Source organism: Nelumbo lutea, chromosome 1, assembly GCF_056320005.1.
Source record: "Nelumbo lutea isolate HS-2025 chromosome 1, American lotus-T2T, whole genome shotgun sequence".
In the NCBI taxonomy this organism is placed as follows: Eukaryota; Viridiplantae; Streptophyta; class Magnoliopsida; order Proteales; family Nelumbonaceae; genus Nelumbo; species Nelumbo lutea.
This window is the reverse complement of record NC_142684.1, coordinates 143,825,854-143,836,530: the sequence shown is the minus strand read 5'-3', so window position 1 is coordinate 143,836,530 and position 10,677 is coordinate 143,825,854. Positions and strand designations below refer to the sequence as shown.

General features: G+C 32.9%; 1 non-coding gene across 1 annotated transcript; it reads left to right on the top strand.

Moving 5' to 3' along the window:
* Nucleotides 1-10,121: 10,121 nt before the first annotated feature.
* LOC148878086 (5.8S ribosomal RNA) lies at nt 10,122-10,277 on the top strand. Its single transcript, XR_016106114.1, has one exon. It is a non-coding gene; the product is annotated as a 5.8S ribosomal RNA (ribosomal RNA).
* The last annotated feature ends 400 nt before the right edge of the window (nt 10,278-10,677 follow it).

Sequence of the window (10,677 nt, the reverse complement as noted above, 5' to 3'; positions counted from 1 at the left end):
CTACAACTAAAGTCATAATAGCTATTGCAATAACTGCTATCATGACTCTAGTATAGAACTATCCACCAGGATCCTATCCTGGTACTCTCCCTTCGCACCCTATACTAACTTGACCATCGGAGACTCTGCCTCAGGTTCTCACCCGAGTCCTCAAAGCCTTTGGCCGCCCTTCGAAGTCTAGGGGTGAAATTACGTTATTGTCCTCGGCCATTCTGAGCATCAATAGTATCGTATCTTCAAAAGTTTGATACGAGATATGGTGGAAAATTGATAGTATCGTCTTTTTTCCATCGTATCAGGGCGTATCAGGGGTGTATCGGGGCATAACGACCGATACGCTACAAAAAAAATACGGCCAAAAATTGAAAAAAAAAGGGAAAAGAAAGATTCTTTCCCTTGTAATAAGCCTTCTTTCACTCCTGAATGACTTTAAACCTCCAAACCTCATTCCTATAGTGCCAGATATGCAAAAAATTGCAAGAAACAAGCATGAACCATTACTTTTTTTTTCTTCAAATTTTGAAAAAACATGGCAAAAATATGAAAGTTTTTTTAATTTTTTTTATAGTATCTTGTGATTTATTATTTTTGAATGTTTAAATCTATGTTGATCTACATTTCTTACATTCAAAATCACATTTTTTGTGTTATTAGTAGATATATGGAAATTTCATGAAGATATTTGGGGAATATATAAATAAACAAAAAAAAATTGAAACTGTAATTTTTTTCTGCCTATAAAGACTTAATATGTTTTATATCTATGGATTTATCTATCAGATCCATAGAACAATTGAAATTTCTTCTTTAATTTTTTTATTTTTCTATTTCTAGAATTAAAAATAATTAATAATTAATTATATTTTATCAATTGATCACGACGATTGGATGTATTATAATTTATGGATGATATATCATATCCACAAAGTAATTGAAAATTTTCTTTAATAATTATTTTATATTTTATATTTTTAGAATTAAAAATAAATAATAATTAATTGTATTTTATCATTTGATCACAATGATTAAATATATTATAATTCTATGGATGATCTATATTATATAATGTTTATTTATTATTAATTATATTTTCACTTAGAAGTTGTGTCAATGCATGTTTTATGGTTGGATAGGGGAGTTGGGTTTTTCCCATCCCATAAAACTTAAAAAATTAATTTATATATTATAGTTAAACAAAGGTTTTTTAATGAAATTATAATTAACTACAATGCATTTCCTCATAAAACCATTAAAACATATTAATTTAATGTATGTATATATATATATATATATATATATATATATATATATATATATATAATTGAAGTCTTATATTTAGTGTTATTGATGTATTTTTATGATTTATTGAAGTATTCATAGTGTTTTCATGTGTATCTATGTTATCTTAATTTTTCTCCAATATACATGTGTATTCAAGGCATATCCAAATACGTCTATTAAAATTGCCTTTCTGATACACTTGACATTTCCAATACTTTGAACCTTGAATCTATCTAGCCTTTTACACACTATACCCAAGCCTTTATGTCCATTTGTCCAAGTAAAATCACCCCCTTTACCCATGTTTAATATTGCCAGATGCAAATCTATACTACTTTAAAAAGCACGAATAGCCTAAATAATATTTTTGGAATTTTCTAAGGATGAAATTTACCCCTCCATATTTAAATTTATTGACAAAAAATGAGAGAAATAGGGTAATTGGTTATTAATATTAAATGAGTTGAAGAAAAGGTAATTTTAAGATATTCAATGCATTCAATTAATTCCCTCTCATTAAATCCAGGATTTAAGGTATTAACTTGGATTTACCTTCATTGAATCATATATAGTTAAGGCATTTTTGTTTCTTCTCATCATTAAATTTTATAAATTAAACCCATACATAATAAATTAATAATTCTAATAACATAAAAATTTATACTTTTACAATCCACTTGGAAAAAATAGTGTTTTCATCTAAGTGGTGGTAAGAATTTAAACCATTTTGGATCAAATGGATCAATCTATGTTGCCAAAATTAAATAATAAAATTCAAAAATAGATAAACTGTAAACAAATATTGAAATTAAAAAATGGGAAAATTTTTAACTTCATATATTCAGCATATTAAACAATAGTAAGTATGATAAATAAGAAGTGTTTTTATTAATTATGGAAATTGAATGTAAAATTTAAAACCAATTGGAAATAAAACTATGTTCCTATTCTCTCTCATTAAATCTCATATATAAAGTATATTCTATCATTAAATCCTATATTTAAGATATATTTTTCTCATCATTAAAGTTTGTTAATTAAATCCATAGTATTAATTTGAATAGTATAAAAAAATATTTTGAAAAGTAATTTGAAAATAAAACAATTTTCTTCCCTCCTAGTGGTGGGTAAGCAATGCATCCATTCAGGGCCAAATGGGTTAATAAATAATGCTATAATTAAAATAAATAAAATATGTAATACAAAATATAAAAAGAATTGGGCATATCTCTAATATTGTATATTCATTATACTAAACAAAATAAGTATGAAATGTAAGAAATATTTTTATTAATGATGAAAATGGAATGCCAAATTTAAAATCAGCCTAGAAATGAAATGATGCCATAATCAAATGATAACATTTTTAAAAATAAAAAATACAAAGAATCACATAAATAAAAATTAGAGAAAATTTTGGACACATATTATATATTTATTAAAAATAAAATATTGGGAAATCTCTTATTATATATTCATTATATTGAACAAAAATAAATATTATATATAAGAAATAATTTTATTAATGATGAAAATGTAATACAAAATTTAATGTGAATCTAGAAATCAAACTATTTTTGTTTTTGGTGGTGGGTTACTGGTTTAGGTCAAATGGATTAATCGATGATATGATAGTTAAATACTAAATATTTAAAAAACAAAAAAGTACAAGTAATGAAAAAAAAATACATAAAAATTATACATTAATTATGTCAAACAAAAAGTTTAAGTGTGATAAGTAAATTTTTTTTTATAAAATATAAATGAAATATATAATTTAAAACTAATTCCAAAGCAAAGCTATTTTCTTATCTAGATGGTGGGTCAATGTTCCAACTTTTCAAAGAAATTCATGTTGTCAATAATTGAATAATAAATATTTAAAAAAAAGATAGAGCACAAAAGATAAAAAGTACAAAATTTTGTCAAAAACATTTGAGAACATTTATAATGTTATATACTCATCATATTAAATAAAAATAATTGTTAAAATAATTTTTTTATTTATGACAGAAATAGAATACAAAATTAATAATAATAATAATAATATAACTGTTATTGTAATTTAAATTTTTCACGTGCAATGCATAAGCATATTTACTGCAGGCATTTAAGTTTATTTTTAATCATATTATTACTTTTGTTAATTTCCAATTTCTATTTTAACTATGATATATCTAAAATTTAAATAATTAATATAAAGAAAAATTACTAGTAATCAACAAATTGCCTAAAGTTTATAACTAGAGCAAATTTTTCACTAATATCTACAGGCCCACAACCATCATAAATAATAATTAAAACCTCCAATGAAGACACATGACATGTCACAATGGTTTAAAACATGCAAAACATTTAAAAAATCTAATGAAAAACAACTTGTTTAACATAAAGAAATGCAAGGAGCCATTAAGTACTATTAGGAAGAAATAATTTTACTTTCACATCACCAAAATGTATATTTTATGCACGACAATAATATCTTCCATTAATTTCTTTCCAAAGGAAAAGTAATCCTCCTCATTGACCTTAGACAGCAAAAGTATTTTGGTATTTTAGTGTTTTCTTTTATCATAATCATTGTTACATCTAACAATTTGGTCTCAAAAAAAAAACAAGAATTCTTTTATAACCATATTATAATCATGATACATAGAAAATATTTCCTATCGACGCCGCTACAGTAACAAACAAAGTGAGAGATTCCATTTGGTTCAGTACATGAACCAGTCACGTCTCTTTGTCAAATTCATCTTTCTATAATTTAATTGTTCAAAAATGTTGTTGCAAAAAAATTGTGGGCAAATACGTGAAAATTTATGCTATAAAAATGAAATGTGACCATGCAACCCTCCTTTCATATACGTTGCCATCATGACATCAGGCTCGATGATTCCACGAAATTAGTCACTAGAGCTCCGTTTGTTTGTGATATAAACGTCAAATAAGAGTATTTATGTACCCTAGTTTGTGTTTTCGAGCATTTGTTTGAAACGTAAAAGAAGTAGTAATTATCAGAGCAAAAATATATTTTCTAACATTTTTGTATTCTTAAAATAGAGCATTATTGTACCTATTTTTTGGATACAATTTTGTGTTCATTCGATAATTAACTTTTTTACCAAAGTTAAGGTATTGGAGCATAAGATAGTTAGAGCATTTAATGATGGACCCACACTTTGCATCGATTTCAAACAAATAAGATGAATACAAAAATGGTTTAAAATGTGAACCGTATTTGCACTCATGAACTGAAAAATGGGTAAATATGTAATGTACATATTTGCGTTTGCATTGCAACCAAAGAGAGCCTAGGTGACTTTCTCATAATAGTAATTGTCACGTAAAGTGGTCCTTTCTGTCCTTTGATGTCCAGCTCATTGAGTCATGTATGTTATTGCATTATTGACTAGAAAGGAATCAAAGTCAAAATCATACAAAAGCGACTAGCACATAAATGTGTGAGTCCCATGTGTGTATAGAACAATACGGTGTTTATTAATGATAGATTGTCCACCTCATCTGATTCCCTATACACCTCTTCCTTGTTTGTTCAACTGTGATACTTTTGTCCTTTATGCTTGGAATTATTGTAAAACATCGTCTGTGTAAATGTTTACACCAATTCGATTTTGTCAACATTTGGAAGGAATGTATAGTCATGATCAATGTAAAAGTCCACTCCAATTCAGTTTTGTGTATGTTTGGATGGAGTGGATTTCTACATTGTAAATCGATGTAAAAGTTCATTAAAGTAGAGTTCTACATCAATTTTATCGATGCAATATTTAGATAAAATCAATGTAAAACTCTGATTTTCTCATGCACACTTTTCGAAATTCAAATTGTTACTTTTAACAGTTCGATATAAAACATCGTCAATGTGTTCCAAACACATTTGAATATCTTTAGGGAATCTCCAGTAACTAGAACAAATTGAATCCATGAGATGATGAACTAAAACGGATATGGATTGTCTAGATTAAGCAATATAAAAACTGCCCAAAAGAGAAAACACAAAAAATTAATAAATTGGCCTGATACCAACCCAGAAAAGATGGGATCAGCTGACATGTATTATATCAATAGCTCCTAGTAATTAAGTTAACAGTATTAATTTTATTGGTCAAATTTCTTAAACTACCCTTATTGTTTAGTTAAATGACTAACACTACCCTTATTGTTTACATATTGTCTTAAACCAGAGCAGAAAAGATGGGATCAGTCAACATGTATTATATCAATAGTTCCGTAATTAAGTTCATACTATTAATTTTAATTGGGCAAATTTCTTAAACTACCCTTATGGTTTAACTAATTGACTAACTCTACTCTAACTATTTCTAACAATTGATATCGCCGGAAATTGATAATTGAAAGAAACAAAATGTCAAATTTACCCTCCAGTATTCCTTAAAATTTCAATATAAAATCCAACCGATAAAAAAATTCAAAATGAAGAGGAAGCTAATTGCAACTCCACGATGATGAAACTATAAACCTAGGCGGAGATATGGTCCGACGAGCTATCTCTTGATCGGAAGCAAATGATGAACTTCACTCCATTGAGTTATTTCTCTTGGCTGATGATTGATGTGGATAGATTTTCTGCAATGGGTGTCTTTGGTGTGCCAAGATTTCTGAAAGGTGAAAAGTTTATTGTTTACGAGTCGAGGAATGCAGTCGAGGAATGCTGAAGATTGAAATCTTGGTATGCAGAATGGTGGACTGGTGGAGACTCCTTGTTTGACCTATGATGATTCAGATGTGAGCTTTTGATTTTTGAATCTTCCTTAATTTGATGGAAGATATTTTTTTAGGCCACTTTTTTCATTTCTGCCATTGAATTTGATCGAGAGTTATTAGTGACAGTACTCTCTGTAAGATAAATAAAGGGGGAGCAAACAATCCTAATCTTGCATAATCATACCAATACAATACAATACACGAAGAACAAGAAACCGTGTTGCACCCCAAAGAATATCATGCTGCAGTTATCAAGGAGGTTTAAACGTAGATACATGTATCCATCGTAGTAGTTGAAACCCTTGCGGAATGAGTGATGAATCAATGCTTGGTCAATTGGTGTGGTTTTCCTCAGTTAAATCTTCCTTCTTCCTTAGGTTTTCTCAGCTCTTTGACTCTAATGGGGTAGAGCAAGGAGGGCAGCTAGATGATTTAACATATTGGGAACAATAACCTAGGAGCCTTTATATTTTGACTAATAGGATCCCATTAAGCCTATATGGGCCAAAATGTGATATCCACTCATTGAGCCCCATACCCTTTTATTGAAGTCTACGGGCTTTGCATAAATGAATCACTTGATTTAGCCCACTTACAAGATAACCCATCATTGCAATTGTTTCATTGAATATGTAAGCCCACTTAACAGAGATTAAAACCTAACAATCTCCCACTTGGGCTACATATGAGAACTGAAACAATTATATTGAATGAATTCCTTATGTGTACACTTCTTATGCTAATTTCTTTAGACTTCTCCTTAGTTTCAATCTGGTCCATCTCCTGTACTAATATGAGACCATGACGGCTTTCGCCACATATATGCATGACTAAGCCTTTCATACTCACCATATCAATGCATTCAATGACATAGATCAAGTATGGATGAGTGGCATGGAAATTACATGCAATGTGATCTCAAAACATGCCTATTTCCAACTGGTTCAACTTTATTCTTTAGAGAGATCAATCAAAAATCACAAACATATTTAGAAATGTAGATGATGGAAAGAGTCATAAACTTTTTATTATGTGTAAATGTAGATATGCAAATATGTCTTAATCCATAGTACATCCAAGAGCAAAAGAAAAGAAAACTCCCACTAAATCAAGGTATCAAAAAACATGCTTATACCCATACGAGTAGTGTGCTCATGAAAGACCTTGGGTGGCAATCCCTTGGTCAACGGATCCGCTATCATGGAGTTTGCCCCTATATGCTCTATGCAAATCTGATCACTCTGAACTCTTTCCTTAATAGATAGAAATTTGATATCAATATGTTTTGACTTCACAGAACTTCTGTTGTTGTTGGAATACAGAACTGCAGATCTATTGTCACACAATAACTTTAATGGCCTTTTAATGCCATTAACCACTCGCAGCCCCATGACAAAGTTATGCATCCATATCCCATGATTGAATGCCTAAAGCAAGCTATGAACTCTGTTGCCATAGTTGAAGGGGCTATGAGTGTCTGTTTGGCACTTTTCCAAGATATAGCTCCGCCAGCTAACATGAAAACATAGCCCGAAGTGGATCATTTGCTGTCTTGGCATCCTACAAAATCAGAATCAGAATACCCAATGATCTCCAAACTATCTGATTTCCTGTAGGCTAACATAAAGTCATTTGTTCTCTGTAAATACCGCATGACCTGTTTGGTTGCTTTCCAATGATCCAGTCCTGGGTTACTCAAATATCTACCCAACAGTCCCACTATAAATGCTATATCGGGACGGGTACAAACTTGAGCATACATCAGACTTCCTATAGCCGAGACATAGGGAACCTTTTGCATCTCCTTTATTTCAAGGTTCGTTCTGGGGCACTGGCTAAGACTGAACTTGTCTCCTTTAGCCACATGTGTATCACCCGGCGAACAACTTTTCATGCCAAATCTGCTTAGCACCTTTTCGATATAGCCCTTTTGTGACAATCCAAGAATGCCTCAAGAGCGATATCATAGTATTTGTATGCCTAGCACAAAAGAGGCGTCCCCAAGATCTTTCATCTCAAAGTTCTTAGTGAGAAATTTCTTAGTTTCGTGCAGCAAGCCTATATCGTTACTCGCCAACAGTATGTCATCAACATATAGTACCAGGAAGATAAACATGATCCCACTGAACGTGTGGTATACACAGTCATCTACCACATTTACCTCAAAACCATATGAGATAATCACTTGATGAAATTTCTGATACCATCGACGAGAAGCTTATTTGAGACCATAGATGGATTTCTTTAATTTGCATATTATAGACTTTTAATCTTTGGATTCAAAGTTTTCTGGCTGAACCATATAAATCGTTTCATCAATGTCTCCATTGAGAAATGTTGTCTTTACATCCATCTAATGTAGCTCTAAATCAAAATGAGCTACAAGTGCCATTATTGTCTTAAAGGAGTCATTCGAAGAAACCAGAGAAAATGTCTCTTTATAATCAATGCCTTCCCTTTGAGTGAAACCTTTGGCGACTAGATGAGCCTTATATCTTTCGACATTGCCTTTTGATTCCTTTTTGGTTTTAAATATTCATTTGCAACCAATGGGTTTCGAGCCTTCAGGCAACTCGACAAGATCCTAAACGTCATTGTCTTTCATGGATTTCATCTCTTCTTGCAAGGCATTGATCCAATGTTGAGAATTAGAACTTTGAAAGACTTTGCGAAGGGTGATTGGATCATCTTCCGCTAAGCCTACCGAATCTTCTTGTTATAGGAGGAACATGATATAGTCATCTGGAATCGCACTTCTCCTTCGTCTGTTGGATTTCCTCAATGGCACTTCTCGAGGTTGTTGAATTTTCTCTATGGAAGGAACTTCATTGTTGTCTTGAACCGAAATCGCTTCATGAATAGTGTCAAGAATTGTTGTCTGATCACTGTCGATAATAATATTAGGAAGAGAAATGAAAGGGATGAGATATCCATCACATGGACGCCCAAAGATTGCGAATGGGCTCTATGGGCCCAACACTTACCCTAAGTGGTCCCTGGGCCAAGCCACCTTGTAACACCCAGGGACTGTGGGCAGATGCAAGATTAGCCCATCAGGTATTATCCTCAATGGTCTTACACTTAACATCTCAGCCTTTAATGATCATACACTGCCCGACAAGAGAGGACCTCTCCCTCGGCTGCAAGGAACAGTGTTGCACTCTCCACTTATATGGATCCCGGGAATTAAAACCTTTTGCAAACATTTTAGAAACCATAATATATACTTTTATATCTCATATAAAATATACTTTGCAAAACAAATCTCAACGGTTGAAATCGGCTGCCGGTAGTCTTGGTTTCCAACAGTGAGAGTGCATCCCCGATCATTACCTTTGTCCGACAAAGGGGCTGATCCTGTCACTATGATCACCCACTCAGATGAATTCTCGGATTGTCCCAACATACCCAGGTTTTGACCCCCGCTAAGGATCTCATTGATTGGTACATCAAAGACACCCCGATCCGACACCTAGTGCAGTATCATAATCGAGTCTAGGGGTCGGGTGTAACTTTCTAGTTTTGCCCATCAATCTCCAAGGTCTAGGGCAATACTGGAAATCTGGTCCAGTTCAAAGATTCAATTAATCCCACACTGTATGTGCCTGGGGTCTCACCCCGGTAGCTGAGACAAGTCACCTCAACCGACTTGATGGCACCACGGTGTCAGCCTTGTCAGGATAGGTCTCCCCAGACCGACCCACTGGCTGTGAACTTTCTAAACTAACACGAGTCTCAATAAGTGTCCAGTTTAAGGGTATTACACAGAAACATACCAAGGGAACATGAATCAAATATGCACTTTTATTCATTTACAATAAACTCATAAAGTACATCAATTTTGATTGAAGCTAAGGGCATACAAAACTGTCCAACAGCTCCCACTTGCACTTAGGTCCAATCAGGTACTAGCCGAAGTCCCATGCTTTCCACGTGTTTCTCAAACACTTTCTGTGATAGTGGCTTTGTCAATGGGTCTGCTACATTTTCCGCCGACGCTACCTTCTGAATCAAAACGTCCCCTCTACCAACAATCTCCCGCAGTGCGTGGTACTCCCAACATTGTTGGGTGTTTTGCCTCTGCATTCAAAAACGACTCTCGGCAACGGATATCTCAGCTCTCGCATCGATGAAGAACGTAGCAAAATGCGAAACTTGGTGTGAATTGCAGAATCTCGTGAACCATCGAGTCTTTGAACGCAAGTTGCGCCCGAGGCCCTTGGGCCAAGGGCACGCCTGCCTGGGCGTCACGCATCATTGCCCCTCCCTCCCTTGCCCCATTAGGTGCTGGAAAGATCTAACCTTACAAAAACAGATGGCGGCGGCAGGAGGAGAACTCTAAAGGCGAAAGGGCTGAACTGCCTTTTTCTTTTTCTAGAATATGAATGAGATCCTATCTCAATTCGCAGGAGATATCCTATATCTCTTCAAGGTGGTTCAAAATCTGATATTTGTCTTTCTTGGTTAGAGTTTCTCCTCTTTTCTTCTTGATTAAGAATCCTCCTAATTAGGAGTTATCCCAATCCAAATCAGTATTTGGATAGAGGATAATCTTAATCCTATCTGCAGATAAAGTTAGCTCACTCCTGATCTTATCAGGAGGTTACCAGATTAAAATCTAATTTGAATTTGGTCTCCAAAAGTGGATAA